The sequence below is a fragment of the Salvelinus sp. IW2-2015 genome, linkage group LG22, assembly GCF_002910315.2.
Source record: "Salvelinus sp. IW2-2015 linkage group LG22, ASM291031v2, whole genome shotgun sequence".
NCBI classification, from domain to species: domain Eukaryota; kingdom Metazoa; phylum Chordata; class Actinopteri; order Salmoniformes; family Salmonidae; genus Salvelinus; species Salvelinus sp. IW2-2015.
Window position 1 is genome coordinate 28,776,192 of NC_036862.1, and position 17,381 is coordinate 28,793,572.

The 17,381-nt window shown below is 44.2% G+C and overlaps 1 protein-coding gene across 1 annotated transcript in view; it reads left to right on the forward strand.

Moving 5' to 3' along the window:
- The first annotated feature begins 1,928 nt into the window (after positions 1-1,928).
- Positions 1,929-17,381, forward strand: part of LOC111982709 (G protein-activated inward rectifier potassium channel 4) — a 39,645-nt gene continuing 24,192 nt past the window's right edge. The window contains exon 1 of the mRNA XM_024014317.2: positions 1,929-2,282. The gene's annotated coding sequence lies outside the window, so the exon portion shown is untranslated. The remainder of the gene's footprint in view (positions 2,283-17,381) is intronic.

Consider the following 17,381-nt stretch of genomic DNA (forward strand, 5'->3'; position numbering starts at 1 on the left):
CAAATCTTTTTAGTTTCCTGAGGGGGAATAGGCCTTGTCGTGCCCTCTTCACGACTGTCTTGGTGTGTTTGGACCATTCTAGTTTGTTGGTGATGTGGACACCAAGGAACTTGAAGCTCTCAACCTGCTCCACTACAGCCCCGTCGATGAGAATGGGGGCGTGCTCGGTCCTCCTTTTCCTGTAGTCCACAATCATCTCCTTAGTCTTGGTTACGTTGAGGGATAGGTTGTTATTCTGGCACCACCCGGCCAGGTCTCTGACCTCCTCCCTATAGGCTGTCTCGTCGTTATCGGTGATCAGGCCTACCACTGTTGTGTCATCTGCAAACTTAATGATGGTGTTGGAGTCGTGCCTGGCCATGCAGTCGTGGGTCAACAGGGAGTACAGCAGGGGACTGAGCACGCACCCCTGGGGAGCTGTTGAACAATTTAAGCACAGCATTTTGCAACTCAGGTGTGCTGTTACTCAGCATTTCATTTCTGATGTTATCTAGACCACAATCCTTCTTTGATTTTATGGATTTGAGCTTTTCATTTAGTTCTTGTTGGGTTATTGGATAATCTAATGGATTTTAGTTGTTTTTAATGACTGATTCAAGGATGTTCCATTTTTTTTCTAATTGGTTCTGTTGTAAGTCTGTCTGTTGGATGTTTTTGTATAGATTGTCAAAATAAGTTTTCCAAATTCCTTCATCTTGTATGGTTAATTGTTGTGGCTTTGTCATGCTTAAATTGTTCCACATGTCACAGAACGGATTTTGGTCAATTGTGTTTTCAATTTCATTAAGTGTCTTGTTGGCATAATTAAATTTCTTGCGTTTCAGTGTTTGTTTWTACAGTTTCAGAGTTTCAAAGTATTCATAGCGTAGCTCTGGGTTATTTTGCTGCTTATACTTTTCATTTGATATTTGTCTTAGGTGTTTTCTAATTGTTTTACATTTGTTATCAAACCATTTTTCAGAAACATTTTGATTTTTGTTTCTGAGGGTGCATTTCTTTGGTTTTCTGAWATTTGCTTTTGACGCTGGAATATTCCAAAAACATATTTTTGGAATATGCAATTGATGTTTTGAGTAGCCGAATTGACACATTCTTTATTGTCTTGGTATTGTGAGTTATTGAAGAGCTGTATAGAGTTCATCATTTCATTTGCGTTCACTGTTTCAAATAATCTTTCTGCACTGTTTTTAGCCCATCTGTACGATTGGTTTATGTTGTAGAGTTTATTGGGCTGTTTTTTTATTGAATATTGCTGGCTAATTTCTTCTCTCTCTCTCTCCGCTCCCCCTTACTCTCCTCTTCCTTCTCTCTCTCTCTCTTCTCTCTCTCTCTCTCTCTCTCTCTCTCTCTCTCTCTCTCTCTCTCTCTCTCTTCCTCTCTCTCTTCTCTCTCCTCTCTCTCTCTCTCTCTCTCTCTCTCTCTCTCTCTCTCGTCTCTCTCTCTCTCTCTCTTACTACCTCTCTCTCTCTCATACCCTCTCTCTCTCTACCCTCTCTCCTCCTACCCTCTCTCTTCTACTCTCTACCACTCTCTCTCTACCACTCTCTCTCTCTCTACCTCACGCTCTCTCTCTCTACCTCACTCTCTCTCTCTCTACCTCACTCTCTCTCTCTCTACCTCACTCTCTCTCTCTACCTCACTCTCCCTATACTCTCTCTCTCTCTCCCTATACTCACTGAGCGGCAAGTGGCTAGAGCATTGGGCCAGTAATCAGATCCAATCCTCGAGCTGACATGGTAAAAATCTGTCATTCTGCCCCTGAGCAAGGCAGTTAACCAACTGTTCCCTGGGCGCCGTGGATTTTGATTAAGGCAGCCCCCCACACCTCTCTGATTCAGAGGAGTTGGGTTAAATGCGCAAGACACATTTCAGTTGAATACATTCAGTTACACAACTGACTAGGTACCTCCCTATTCTCTGCCTCTCACAGTGTTTTTCTCTTCCCAGCTCATTCCTCTTTGCCTGCAGAGTGAAACGTGCCATGTGGCACAGACACACACACGTAAAGGATAAATCCTAAGAGACAAGAGCTCTGCGTGGAAGTAAGAGAAGGGCAAGAGGGTGAGGAAGTAAGAGAAGAGCAAGAGGGTGAGGGGGTGGTCGGGGGGAGGAAACACACACTCAAGCACATAGGACTAGAGCGGTGAAAAGGAAAAGAGAAGAGCTGGGAGGCAGAAGGGCTGCTGAACAAAGCAAGGGAAGGAGAGGGGAGTCCATGGGAGAGTAGCAGCCGTGAAATGCCTCGACGGGAGCCTGCCAGCTGCTCCTGTGGCCACCTAAAGGTAAGACTCATGCTAGACTGAGAAAAAGTAGGGAGACACGACCGGAGCAGAGAGAGAAGGAGGGAGAGAAAGTATAGCCTAACGCTGTGGTTATAGGGTACCCTTGGGCTGCAGCTGAGCCGTTCGATCTGCCTTTGAATGCGATGCCATGCTGTCATTACCTTCCGTAATTCATCACCTCGCCATCATCCATTTAGCCGCGTGTCAGATCAAAGTGTGAACGTGAATTAAAACCATATAGTATGGTTGCTATGCTCCCTAAGAGAGAGATACCTCAGATACCTCCAGCCTGCACTGCCTACGACCTCTTTCCCATCACAGCCTGCTTGTGTTCTATATCACTAATGTCACTGCAGTGCATTTGTTTGCCCTCATTCTGAGGGCTAGGTAATCAAAAAACAATGGGTTTCCAGCCCTGTCAGACCAATGTGAGATGCTGCTGAGGCTACTGCCTAGTTGCCTGATGCGAGAGGATGCTTTAATTCTCCTATTGTGGAATGCAGGAGTTTTACGAGTGCAGCAGCCAACAGTGTGGGGGTTTACTACAGAGGGTGACAGCACATCGTTGTGTTGTGTTTCCGATTGCACACATTCAATGAAAGAAGGTGGTGAGAGAGGGATAGAGAGAGACAGAGAGAGAGAGCGAGAGAGAGAGGCCATTATCTGTTTGCAGTAGCTTTTCGCTGGAATATCGGAGACTAGTGAAGAATTTAGAGCAAATCATTTGCATTGATTCCGTTGGAGCACTCTCTGAGCCGGGGATTAGAGAAGCTGGTTTCAGGGCTGTGATGTGCTATTGTCTGCTCTTATAGGCTATCCTGGTTGAGTGCACTCTGCACAAAATATCTTTAGTTGTCCCTGTAAAACTTTCTTGACAATGGGGTCTGTGGCCATGTCCAACGGGCATGTTTTTCCTACGCAATGTTCCCGGGAATGTCCTCAGCAGGGAATGCAGAGGTGGTTTAAAAGTGTTCAGTATGTGATCATTATTTTTTCTAACATTTCCCATTGAGCAGTGTAAAGGTAGGGCTAACAGGCAAATGCTATAGGAGAAGGATGGTGCAGAACAGTAGTATATAGCAAATATTTTATTCTATGCTCACCTTTTTAACCTTTTGATTAAGTTTGTGTGTGTTTATGTGTGTGTGTAACCAGTCCATTGGTATAGGTATCACTTCAATATGACATGAACTGTTGATGAAACGGTGCAGCCTGGACGGCTGTTTGATTGTTGCACGGGGTGAAAGTTGTAGCACCGTAAGTGATTTTGATGGATGGCCCTTTGWCCTTGTAAACTGCATTAGAGTTATGCTGTAACTCCTTTTGGAAAGCCATCATTATCAGCCAGCCTCTGTGCATCACCTCAGTCAACCACTGAAACCAACCCAGTCTCTCTCATGTTGTGGACTGAGGTTCGATTCAGCCCAGAACGCTAGCCCAAATCTAATGAGACATTGAGATGAGATTACTGTGTGTGTGAATAATTAATTGTGTCAATTTATTTTGTGAAAGCCAGGTCTCTGGGTAAGGTGGTAGGCATGGCTGTGATAAAAAGCAGCCCATCCCCGCCTGTATTGCAGCAATGCATCTGTGTCAGGAGCTTAGCCAAGCGTGAACAATTCTTTGTATTAAGTGCTATGGAAACTGTGTCTGTATGATTTGAAAAGAAGGCTACTGCGGCCCTGTAAAGCCACTCAGCTAGGCAGAATGGGAGAGCATTTCTTGTCCAGGTTAATTGGCCGTTACCGAGGTGGAGGTGGAAGTGGGAGGAGAGTAATAATTGGGCATGCTCTAATCTGTCCAGTGTCACCGACTGGAGAACAATGTGGGATGACATTGAGGTTTTAGAGACAGAGCTCCTTGTAAAAGCAGTGATGTCCTTTATCTTGAAGGGAATTATGGGGATTAAGATGCTGCAGCTCGTACGGACTGGAGCTCCATTGTTAAAGGGCGGCTGAACTTCCTGATTTGGCCCCGTTTTAGATTTGGTTTGTTAAGAAATGCTAGAGGCCATGACTGAATTCAAAAGTGAGTTGGTTTCGTGGTGTGGTTTGATGTGGGTGACTCCTGTGTGTTTGCCGGTGGGAAGAGTTAGCCAAATTATTTCGCCAATTGGCTTCAGCTGGCTGGTGTGAAACAGTAGCAAAATTGGCTTGACTTTGGATATCCTATCTCTGGGTCGGTCTTGTCAATAAATGACACAATGTAAATGAGACAGTATTTTCATGTTGCACGTCTTTTAAGCTCTCATTAAATGCTTTCAATATCTGTATGTTCATTTCTAGAAATTATAGTTGGAGGTTTTTAAGTTATTGAAATTTGGAGCTATTGTAATTTGAACATATCCATTGTGTAATTTTGGATGAGACTGAATTTATGACCCAAATTATCCCATTTGCACTTTGTAATACATTTTGATAGTAAAACAAATGTTTCGTACTCATATCAATGCCACATACAGTAGGCTGTTTTCCAAACGTGAAGTTGGATTTTAGGGGCAGTTGCTCTTTAACTCTGATAAAGACATTCTAGAGGAGATCTCATGATACTGTTCCTTGTGGCCAGCTTGTTAACATGCAGGTCAAGTTAGTTGAACCTTATCTCTCTTAGGATCAGACTGGTGCATCAGTCCTTTCTCAGTATGTGTTCACCTTAAGTTACCTTGGCTAAAACCATCTGCCTCATGACCATATTATTATTATTTACTTCAGAAATGTATTCATGACATTATAGCCCGTGCATCAATCTAATTAACATAATACAATTATCCCCATCAAATCCGTCAGTTTAAGCTAGAGATATCTGGGGGTTTATATGGGCTGCCTCTCAATCCCCCGCATCTGCCTATGTCGTCCTTTTTCATCTGTGGTGGAAAGTTGCAGAGCTACAGTCCTGTTTGTCAGACCAGTAGACATCGCAAAAATCAGTCTTCTCACAAAAACGTCTGTAAACTCTCACAAACATGATGGTGCTCTCTGTTTTGCTCCACGACCCCCACAAGTGTCACAGACTCGTCTGAAGGTAACCTATACAAATGAATGGAAGTATGGAGGTAGTTTTGTGCCAAAAAAAAAAAGAGGTTAAATATGTGTCCAAAAAACTAAAATATTTCCTGAGCTTTCTTATATCACCTAGATATATGACAGACACTTCAAAACCTTATTCCTCATTATTTATTTTTGTCTGGCCTTTTTTTGCCATTTATGAATGTGTTATTCAATGTGTTTCTATGGGCTACAGTAGTAAAGGCCAATATAAATGTTTTTAAAATAAAACATTTTAAATCCAAAAATTCGAATTCAAATAGTTAAATGATCCATGGTATGACCGTCTTAAAACAATTCCATATGTTAGGTTAATAGAACCCTTTCATATGACAATATTCATGTATTATTTGTTCTATAATTTGAACCAGTAGTGGTGTCTCCTGAAGAATCATAATTAGAACCCTTGCTATCATTAAGGTGAAATAAGTTAACAACTTGTTGACTTAAACATCTCCAGACGGCTTTTCCTTTGCGTATACATCTATCTATGGAGCCAAGTGTGAGCATCCATCACCCAGGGTGAGAAGTTTCCCTCAGTCACAGCCCATTAACACAGGGAAAGAGACATATGTTCAGCATAACGGGCTCAAGGCTTATTGAGTGACACCATGGATGTTCTGATATGGTATGTGGTAGTGAGAAGGAGCGGCCTCCTCAAAGGACTGGTGCAGGGACAGTGCGAGGTGCCGCAAGAATTCTAATRAGGTCTGTGTAACCTTTGGCTCTTTCTGCATGCGCTCAGCACCCCCTCCTCTCTTCCTCTCCTGCTTTCTACCTCCTCTTGTCCATCCATCCCTCACTCTCTCACTCCTGTGAATGTGGGCTCTGGGCCGTAAATCACAATAAGAGGCTGACGAGCCACCTGATAAATGCGGGACATGGTGTTGGAGCTCCTGTCCTCTCCTTAACCCCCATCCTCCTCTCCTATCACATTCATGTCCTACAGGACTGCTCTGGTCCAGTGGACTGGGTGTTGTTGGCTTGGCCTGGTGCTCAGTCCGTCCAGCATCACTCAACAGTGTTGGGGAGTCTGGGGCATCACTTTTATAAATACACGTACCCTTAGCACAGGGGCGCGAGAGGACGAGATTCGAGCAAGCAGCAGTTATTCCTGGCTGTGGCTGTGTGGTGTTTAGTTTTTTGGTCCGTTGTCATTTCATTAGACTAATAGTCTCCAGTGTGGGCAGGACGTCTAGCTGAGGCGGTGTCAATTGCTCAGGAGAAGGTGATCCGTGAGAGATGATACAAGTACTAGACTGTATACGCTCAAGACCGGCTATCAGCCACGAGGAGGGGAAAAAGGAATCTGGGCCTGAAGCCAAGCTTGCTGGCATTCACAGGCTTTGGAGACATTTTTAGTAATTTTCCCTGACCGACCTCAAAGTGTCATAAGTGAGCAAAGATAGGGATGAAGCACTGCACTGTGAGCCACTTGTCTTATGGCTCGATCACACAGTGTCCGTACATTTTGGCACACCAGAAATACATTCATTTCCAATGGAACACTTTGCTTGCCTGATAGCATTGCGTTGCAGAGGCAATTGCAGTGCGTTCTGTGTGGTGCATACGTTGGAATTATCAAACGTATGCATCAAACTGTATGCGTAGACGGCTTGACAGAAATGGTAGCAGAAGCGGAATGTTGAACTTTTGTTGCACACATATCAAGATTATGCTGCGTACCATTTTGCGCAATGATGCTCTCAGTGTGATTGAGGCATTAGCCTGTGACTAACTCATGAATGAGAGCCTAGTAACCATGACGCTGCTGCTGAGAGTTGGCTCTGGGAAGAAGAAGCAGGGAGGGGGAGAGAGGAGCAGGGGAGGGGAGGGGAAGTTCCAGTAGGCTCCCAATGCTGGACTACAGAAATGACAGAGACATTGGAGCAACTTATTCCACTAGAGAAGATATCTATCTTCTGCACTGATTGTGCAGATCCTCCCAGTGCAGATATTATTGAAGACTCAGCTCTCTCTCTCTTTTCTCCCCTCTGTCAGACCTATGCTTTGTTTTGATGACTCCTCAGAATTGAATTTTCTGTGGAAAATAGAAAGCTTCTGTATGACCTCAGAATATATGGATCAGTGCCCCCAAATAGCATAATTTGTATTGTAAACCAAAGGGTTACTGCAGAATTAGCAGTTTCTCACTGCCCTCATCATTCTCTGAGGAATGGACAGTACTGTGGTATACTGTAGCTTGTTCACAGATCTAGCTTGAAACCATTTGCAAAAAACATGCACGTCTCATGGATATTTTCAGGCAGGAAATGTGCTTGTTTGAGTCCCCTTTTAAAGAGCTTTGATTACCTTCAAATGATGTAAGATAATCGAGAAAATGAAGTGCTCCAAACCCAGTTATCTTGTTGATCAAGTTTTTTGTCTTCTCAGGCAGAGTAATGACTAGTGGCTAATCTAAGGCCTCATTATTATGGTCCTCCAGAGGCCAGTTTAACTCTGTTGGCCGACGGCCGTGTTATTGGAGCAGTAATTAGTATTGATACAAGCCCCATCCTGGCCTGGCCACCTGGCTCCTCACGGCTAGCCCTCACCTTCCCAAACTGCACTGAGGGCTGACAACGACTACATTTTAGAAGTGCCTTTAATTAAGATAATTAAACCTTACAATAGCTGTTTGTGTAACTCAAACAAAGACTTGGACTGTCCTCAAAAAACATAATGTGAAAGTATACAGGTGGAAACACTACAGAAGCCTGACACAGCTGCTGTAGTGAGAGACAGAGAAAGATAGAGAGAGAGAGAGAGAGAGAGAGAGAGAGAGAGGGGGAAAGCAGGTTTACTTCTCTGCCACTGTCACCCTGCCTCTAAACACGACAGATGAGCGCTCACGCTATCAGAGCCTAAACACAATTTACCCAAAGCATCCTGTCGCTCTTCAAGTAACAAGATAAACGCTTGTTACCCTCTTAAAGATAAAACACTGAGCTGGAATCTGTGTTCGCACAACCGCTGGTGAGTCTGCAGCGAGAGCAAAGCAGCAATCAAACGCAGGCAGAGTATGCACACAGGTCCTGGGTTCACCAGTCACTGGGGAGATGTTTAATGCATGAAAGCCTAAACTGACTTGGGAAGCAGGACCTGGTAACACTATAATGCATTCACCCAGGGTTCTTCTGGGGCTTTGTGTGTCTTCTATTCCTCTGTCTGTCTTTCTACATCTCAGATGCCTGTCACGTCACTCTGCCCTTTGCTTTAAACCCGTCAATGTCAACACTGTATTCCTGCGTGGATCTCCTGTGTGACGTGAGCCCTCATTCCTCCACCCTGCTTTGCAATTTCTCTCCATGATGCCTTGCCTTCCATCTCACTGATCAAAACAGAGCAATGTCAGGGCAGGATGACAGAGACAAATCAGATGGTGTTGTAGAAGCAATCTGGTGATTGTTCTCTGATTGACAGAGGTGGGATCAAGTCACTATTATTTTAGTCACAAGCAAGTCTCAAGTCACAAGGTCCGAGTCTCAAGTTGAGTCCCAAGTAGAATGGGGCGGCAGGTAGCCTAGTGGTTAGAGCGCTGTAACCGAAAGGTTGCAATATCAAAAAAGGTTGCAAGATCCCCGAGCTGGTAAAAATCTATGTTCTGTCGCTGAACAAGGCAGTTAACCCACTGCTCCTCGGCCGTCATTGAAAATAAGAATTTGTTCTTAACTGACTTGCCTGGTAAAATAAAATAATAATGGATTGAGTCTCGAGTCAAGTCCAATCATACATTCTAAGAGCAAATCGTTTTGTCAAGTAAAGAAAAAGCTATACATGCAATGAGTTGTTCAACTACACATCTTTGTCTATTTATTGAGACTACCAGATAGCTCTTTTTATTATTTTGTCTAAAACATATTTCGATTATGTAAAAATTAATTTTAACCACAAATTCCAAATGCAAGCTTCATAAGAAAATTATAAATTTCAAGAAATGTTTGACACACCAAAAGACCAGTAGGCCTATGCTAGTAATTGTTGCTTGATGCCCCATTGCTGGTGAGCTTGCAAAGTAAACAGTGAATATCACCAAACATTTTTTGGAGCTGCATATTTATTTATGGCAATCCTCTCCATAAAATGTGATGTTTGCACTGCACCCGATCCTATAGCTGTATAGCAAATCAGAAATCTGTTTGCTAGCTCAATGGCTCTCAAAATGTTTGACCCTTGACCCCCAAAAAGCAGTGGTTAAAAGCTTGTGACCCCCGTGCACGCACGTACATGCGCCCGCAATAGCTGCGCAAACGTAGCCTGCCACTACCTCCATAAACGGCACTGCGTTTTCAAAACTATAAACTATGTTTTACACCTGCATTTTGAGCTGAAAGTCATTCATCTTAGCAGCCAATATCAAGAAGGCATATCATGTCACTTCTCTGGAGGCCAGAGCAAGCAGAATCATACGGCCTACCTACCTGTATGCAGTGGCAGGTGCAGGAAAGCATGGTCAGTCTACACCAAACACTATCACTTTCAAGGTCTGCCCGTCTCCAGAATACTCGTTGCCAATTGGGTAGCCCTTTTCTTCCTCACAAATACTGTATTTAATTCACCAGAATATGTTCAATATTCATCCCATAATATTGAAGGCAGGGAGATGTTACAGCTATCCTTAGACATAAAGCCACTAGCCACCCAAACTAGGCCTATCTGAAATATGGAAGTCACCGCAGCAATGTTCCAACATCTAGTGGAAAGCCTTCCCAGAAGAGTGGAGGCTTTTATAGCAGCAAAGGGGGACCAACTACATATTAATGATCATGATTTTGGATGAGAATTATTACAATATGGCAAATATTTGTAAATTCTTGGATTCTATCCATGCTGGCTTTTGCGACCTACCTGAGACATGAAACAGATAGGTGGGAGGGCATACAGCCTGTCACCATCTGGCAGTCCGACGGACGAATCTGGGTTTGGCGGATGCTAGGACAACACTACCAGCCCCAATGCATAGTGCCAACTGTAAAGTTTGGTGGAGGAGGAATAATGGTCTGGGGCTGTTTTTCATGGTTTGGGCTAGGCCCCTTAGTTCCAGCGAAGGGAAATCTTAACTCCACAGCATACAATGACATTCTAGACGATTCTGTGCTTCCAACTTTTTGCCAATAGTTTGGGGAAGGCCCTTTCCTGTTTCAGCATGACAATGCCCCCGTGCATAAAGCAAGGTCCATACAGAAATGGTTTGTCGAGATCGGTGTGGAAGAACTTGACTGTCCTGCACAGAGCCCTGACCTAAACTCCATCGAACACCTTTGGGATGAATTGGAACGCCGACAGCGAGCCAGGCCTAATCGCCCAACATCAGTGCCCGACCTCAGTAATGCTCTTGTGGCTGAATGAAAGCAAGTCACCGCAGCAATGTTCCAACATCTAGTGGAAAGCCTTCCCAGAAGAGTGGAGGCTTTTATAGCTGCAAAGGGGGGACCAACTACATATTGATGATCATGATTTTGGAATGAGATGTTCAAGGAGCAGGTGTCCACATACTTCTGGTCATGTAGTGTATATAAATAGAAATGGTAGGCTATATGTAACCTATTAAAATATGTATGACAAATATGTATTTTCCCATTCAGTTTCACACTCGCAACCCCCCAAAACCTTCTCCCCAATTTGAGAACCATTGCGCTAGCTCACCCAACCTTCTGGTCTAATCAGAGGGCTGAACATGCATTTCACTAGCCAATCTGTTGCAGGTTTTTTTGGTTTTGCAAATGCATGCTGCAGCTACGGTCTCTGACTGTGTGGAGAGTAATCCATGGAGACTCTGTGCCACAAAATGAGTGACAAAACGTGGCTAGATAATTTCAAGTCCACAGTCTCAAGTCAAAGTCAGGTCCCGAGTCTTGAGGCTCCAAGTCCAAGTCAAATCTCAAGTTATTTTTTTTCTATCAAATCGAGTCTCAAGTCATCGAATTTGTGACTCGAGACAGACTTGAGTCCAAGTCATGCGACTCAAGTCCACACCTCTTCTGATTGGTGATTAGGGAACACACAGTTCATACTCTCTGTCACTCTATTGGTTTATTTTCAAACACCAGTGACCCTATCAGTTATTATGCTTTTATATAACTGAAAAGGTGTTGTTATGAAATTGCTGCTAAAATTAGTCCTTATCGATGTGCCCTCTCCGCCTCTCATATCTGTAGTGCTGACTTCCTGTATGTGTTATTTCATCCTATTGCCAAAATATTTTTTTCTTCTGTTTTTCCCTCTGTCAGTTTGAGTCATTGTAATTGATGTTTAAAAATAAAATTTCCAGCACTTTAAAATCAGATCACAGATACTGCAGTCTGTCACTAGATCACTGTATTACACCAACATACCTAAAATAGCAACAAAGAAACCACATTTAGTGTTCGAAAGAAGTCTTTGAAACTACATCAAATCACCTTTCATAGTGTTACTTTATTTTAAAATGCCAAAGAGCTATTATTGTAGTCACATGGGAAGTTTAAACAAAGAAATGAAGATTTTAAAATGTGCTGTGGACAGAATGTGAAAGGTCCAGGCTGGTGATCGTTGTGATTCAAGTAATGGTCAGCGTGTCCGTGCAGCATCAGGGCTTTTAACAGTTGGGTTGGTGTTCAGCCCAGGCAGCGTACTGGCACTGATGTGTTCTCCTCCTCTCCTCCTCCTTAGACCACATTTACTCCACACACAAGAGATACATTAAAAGTTCTCCCCCACCCTCCATTTGTCAAATCTGACCACAATCATATCCTCCTGATTTCCTGAATTCAAAGAAAAAACTAAAGCAGGAAGTACAAGTGGCTCGCTCAATACAGAGCTGGTCAGATGACGCGGAAGCTACACTACAGGACTGTTTGCGAGCACAGACTGGAATATGTTTTGGGATTCATATGACTGGAACACCACCTCAGTCATTGGCTTCATCAATAAGTGCATCGACGACGTCGTCTCCACAGTGACTGTACGTACATATCCAACCAGGAAGCCATGGTTACAGACAACATCCGAATCGAAACTAAAGGCTGAGCTGCCACTTTCAAGGAGCGGGGACTAATCTGACGCTTATAAGAAATCCAGCTACGCCCTCAGACGAACCATCAAACAGCCAAAGCGTCAATACATGATTAAGATTGATCCTCTACACCGACTCTGACGCTCGTCGATGTGGCAGGGTTGAAACTTATTACGGAATACAAAGGGAAACCCAGACGTGAGCTGCCCAGTGACACGAGCCTACCAGACGAGCTAAATGCCTTTTATGCTCGATTCAAGGCAAGCAACACTGAAGCATGCATGAGCGCACCAGCTGTTCTGATAATGGACTGTGTGATAACGCTCCCAGTAGCCTGTGAACAAAACATTTTAACAGGTCAACATTCACAAAGCTTGCTGGGCCAGACGGATTACTAGGACGTGTACTCAAAGCATGCACGGACCAACTGTCAAGTGTCTTCAATGACATCTTTCAACCTCTCCCTGACCGAGTCTGTAATACCTACATGTTTCAAGCAGACCACCATAGTCCCTGTGCCCAAGGAAGCGAAGGTAACCATCCTAATTGATTACAGACCATGGCACTCACGTCGGTAGCCATGAAGTGCTTTGAAGGCTGGTCATGGCCTCACATCAACTGCATCCTCCGGACACCCTAGACCCACTCCAATTCGCATACCGCCCCAACAGATCACAGATGAACGCAATCTCAATCACACTCCACACCGCCTTTCTCACCTGGACAAAAGAAACACCTATGTGAGAATGCTGATTCATCAACTACAGCTCAGCGTTCAACACCATAGTGCCCATGAAGCTCATCACTAAGCTAAGGACTCTGGACACACCTCCCTCTGCAACTGGATCCTGGACTTCCTGACGGGCCGCCCCCAGCTGGTTAGAGTAGGCAACAATACATCTGCCACGCTGATCCTTAACACCTCAGGGGTGTGTACTTAGTCCCCTCCTGTATTCCCTGTTCACCCACGACTGCGTGGCAAAACACGACTCAACCACACCATTAAGTTTGCTGACGACACAACATGGTAGGCCTGATCACCGACAACGATGAGATGGCCTATGGAGGAGGTCAGAGAACTGGCAGTGTGTTGTCAGGACAACAACCTCTCCTCAATAGTGAGTACAAAAGAGATGATTGTGGACTACAGGAAAGGCGGGCCGAACAGGGCCCCATTTACATTGACGGGGCGCTCGGGTCGAGAGTTTCAAGTTCCTTGGTGCCCACATCACCAACGAACCATCATGGGTCCAAACATACCAAGACAGTCGTGGGAGGGCACGACAAACCTTTTCCCCTCAGGAGACTGAAAAGATTTGTCATGGGCCCCCAGATCCCAAAAGTTTCTAAGCTGCACCACGAGAGCATCCTGAACTGGTGCTCACCGCCAGTATGGCAACTGCTCGGCATCTGAACGTAGGCGCGACAGAGGGTAGTGCGAACGGCCAGTACATCACTGGGGCCAGCTTCCTGCCACCCAGGACTATTAAGGCAGTGTCAGAGGAAAAGCCATAAAATTGTCAGAGACTCCAGTACCCAAGTTATTAGACTGTTAATCTGCTACCGCGACGGCAAGCGGTACCTGAGCGCCAGTCTAGGACCAAAAGGCTCCTCAACAGCTTCTTACCCCCAGCCTTTCAGACTGCTGAACCATTCATATAAATTGCCACTGGACAATTTCATTGACCCCCCTCGTGTACACTTGCTGCTACTCGTACTTGCTGCACACTTGACTCGGTTACTTGGTGCCCCAACTGTATATGAGCCTCATTATTGTATTTCTTATTTGTTATTTTTTATTATTACTTTTATTTTAGACCTACTTTGGTAAAACGATCTGTGTTTCTTGACTGCACTGTTGGTTAAGGGCTTGTAGTAAGCATTTCACGGTTAAAGTCTACACTTGTTGTTATTTGGCACGTGTGACCCTAGATGCCTCACAAGTCCTCAACTTGCAGCTTCATTAAATGTACCCGCAAAAACAACCAGGTCTCAACGTCACAGTTGAAGAGGCGCATTCCAGGGATGCTGGCCTTCTACAGTTAAAGTCGCAGTCCCAGAGAGAGAGAGAGAGAGAGAGAGAGAGAGAACAATTGCAGGTTTACTTCTCCGCCACCAACAGATGAGCACTCACTCTATCAGAGCCTAAACCCAATTCACCCAAAGCGTCCTGTCGCTCTCCAAGTAACAAGATAAACGCTTGTTACCCTCTTAAAGATAAAACGCTGAGCTGGAATCTGTGTTTGCACAACCGCTGGTGAGTCTGCAGTGAGAGCAGAGCAGCAATCAAACACAGGCAGAGTATGCACACAGGTCCTGGGTTCACCAGTCACTGGGGAGATGTTTAATGCATGAAAGCCTAAACTGACTTGGAAAGCAGGACCTGGCGACACTATAACGCATTCACTATTCTGGGCCTTGTGTGTCTTGTATTCCTGTCTGTCTGTCTCAAATGCCTGTCACGTCGCTCTGCCCTTTGCTTTAGATCCGTCAATGTCAACACTGTATTCCTGTGTGGATCTCATGTGTGACGTGGGCCATCGCTCCTCCACCCCGCTTTGCATTTTCTCTCCATGATGCCTTGCCTTGCATCTATCACTGATCAAAATGGAGCAATGTTAGAGCATGACGACAGAGACAAATCAGATGGTGTTGTTATTCTCAGGTAGAAGCAATCTGGTGATTGCTTTCTGATTGGCAGAGGTGGAATCAAGACACTATTATTCGAGTCACAAGGTTAGAGACTCTAGTCGAGTCCCAAGTAGAATGGGTCGAATCTCGAGTCAAGTCCAAGTTGTGCATTCTAAGAGCAAGTCGAGTCTAATCATACGTTTTTTCAAGTCAAGTCTCAAGTATAAGAAATAAGCTATACATGCAATGAGTTGTCTATGTATTGAGGCTACCAGACAGCACTTTTCATTATTTTGTCTACAACATATTTTGATTATGTAATAATTCATTTTAACAACAAATTCCAAATGCAAGCTTCATAAGTAAATGATGCATTTCAAGCAATTTTGACATACTAGTAATTACTAGCATAGTCAAGTTTTGACTATGCTAGTAATTGTTGCTTGAGGCTCCATTGCTGGTGAGTTTGCAAAGTAAACAGTTGATATTCTTGATCACACATTTTTTGTAGCTGCATATTTATTTATGGCAATGCTCTCCTTACAATTTGATGTTTGTGTTGCACCCGATCCTATAGCTGTATAGCAAATCAGAAATCTGTCGGCTAGCTCAGTGATTCTCAAAGTTTTTGACCCCCATTCCCCAAAAAGCAGTGGTTCAAAGCTTGCGAGCATTGCGCACACACATGAATGCGCACACAATGGCTGCGCAAATGTAGCCTGTCAATACAGCCAGAAATGGCAATGCATTTTCAAAACTTAAGATACAGAAATAAACTATTTTTTTACACCTGCATTTGAGCTGAAAGTGATTCATGTTAGCAGCCAATATCAAGTAGGGATATCATGCCGTCACTTCTCTAAGCAAGAAGAATCATACAGCCTAACTACCTGTGCACAGGAGGTTGCAGGATCAGATGGAAAGCATGGTCTGTCTGCACCAAACACTATCACTTTGGAGGGCTGCCTGCCCGAATAATGCTTGTCAACTAGGTAGCCCTTTTCTTCCTCACAAATACTGTTATTAATTCACCAGAATATATCTTCATCCCACAATACTGAAAGCAGTGAGATGTTACAGCTGTCTTTAGACATGTAGCCAGTAACCACCCAAACCTTGAGAATGTTTTAACTTATTGTGTGCATAATGTTGCTGCTACCGTCTCTTATGACCGAAAATAACTTCTGGACATCAGAAAATCGGTCACTTACCACGGACTGGAAGAAACTTTTTCCTTTAACAAGTCCGACGAGAAGTATATCCTGCTTTCACTGGAACAGGCCCAGATCCACGCCTTTTGCGTGAAGAAAAGACGCTGGAAAAGGGGACGCAGATTGGGAATCCTTCTGAGAAGCCAGAGGCGAGCGAGTAAACTCCCAACTCCATCCTCCTTGCTAACGTGCAATCGTTAGAAAATAAAATTGATGACCTATTATTAAGATTATCCTACCAACAGGACATTAAAAACTGTAACATCCTATGTTTCACTGAGATGTGGCTGAACGAAGAAAAGGAAAATATAGAGCTGGCAGGATTTTCCATGCACCGGCAGAACAGAGACACTACCTCTGGTAAGACAAGGGGTGAGGGTGTGTGTCTTTTTGTCAATAACAGCTGGTGTGCGATGTCTAATATTAAAGAAGTCTCAAGGTATTGCTAGCCTGAGGTAGAGTACCTTAAGATAAGTTGTCGACCACACTATCTACCAAGAGAGTTCTCATCTATATTATTCGTAGCCGTCTATTTACCACCACAAAGCGAAGCTGTCACCAAGACTGCTCTCAACCAACTCTATAAGGCCATAAGAAAATGCTCACCCAGAAATGGCGCTCCTAATGGCCGGGGACTTCAATGCAGGCAAACTTAAATCAGTTTTACCAAATGTTTACCAGCATGTCACATGTGCAACCAGGGGYAAAAAATCCTAGACCACATTTACTCCACACACAGAGATACATAAAAAGTTCTCCCCCACCCTCCATTTGTCAAATCTGACCACAATCATATCCTCCTGATTCCTGAATTCAAGAAAAAACTAAAGCAGGAAGTACAAGTGGCTCGCTCAATACAGAGCTGGTCAGATGACGCGGAAGCTACACTACAGGACTGTTTTGCGAGCACAGACTGGAATATGTTTTGGGATTCATATGACTGAGGAATACACCACCTCAGTCATTGGCTTCATCAATAAGTGCATCGACGACGTCGTCTCCACAGTGACTGTACGTACATATCCCAACCAGAAGCCATGGATTACAGACAACATCCGAATCGAACTAAAGGCTGAGCTGCCACTTTCAAGGAGCGGGAGACTAATCTGGACGCTTATAAGAAATCCAGCTACGCCCTCAGACGAACCATCAAACAAGCAAAGCGTCAATACATGATTAAGATTGAATCCTACTACACCGACTCTGACGCTCGTCGGAT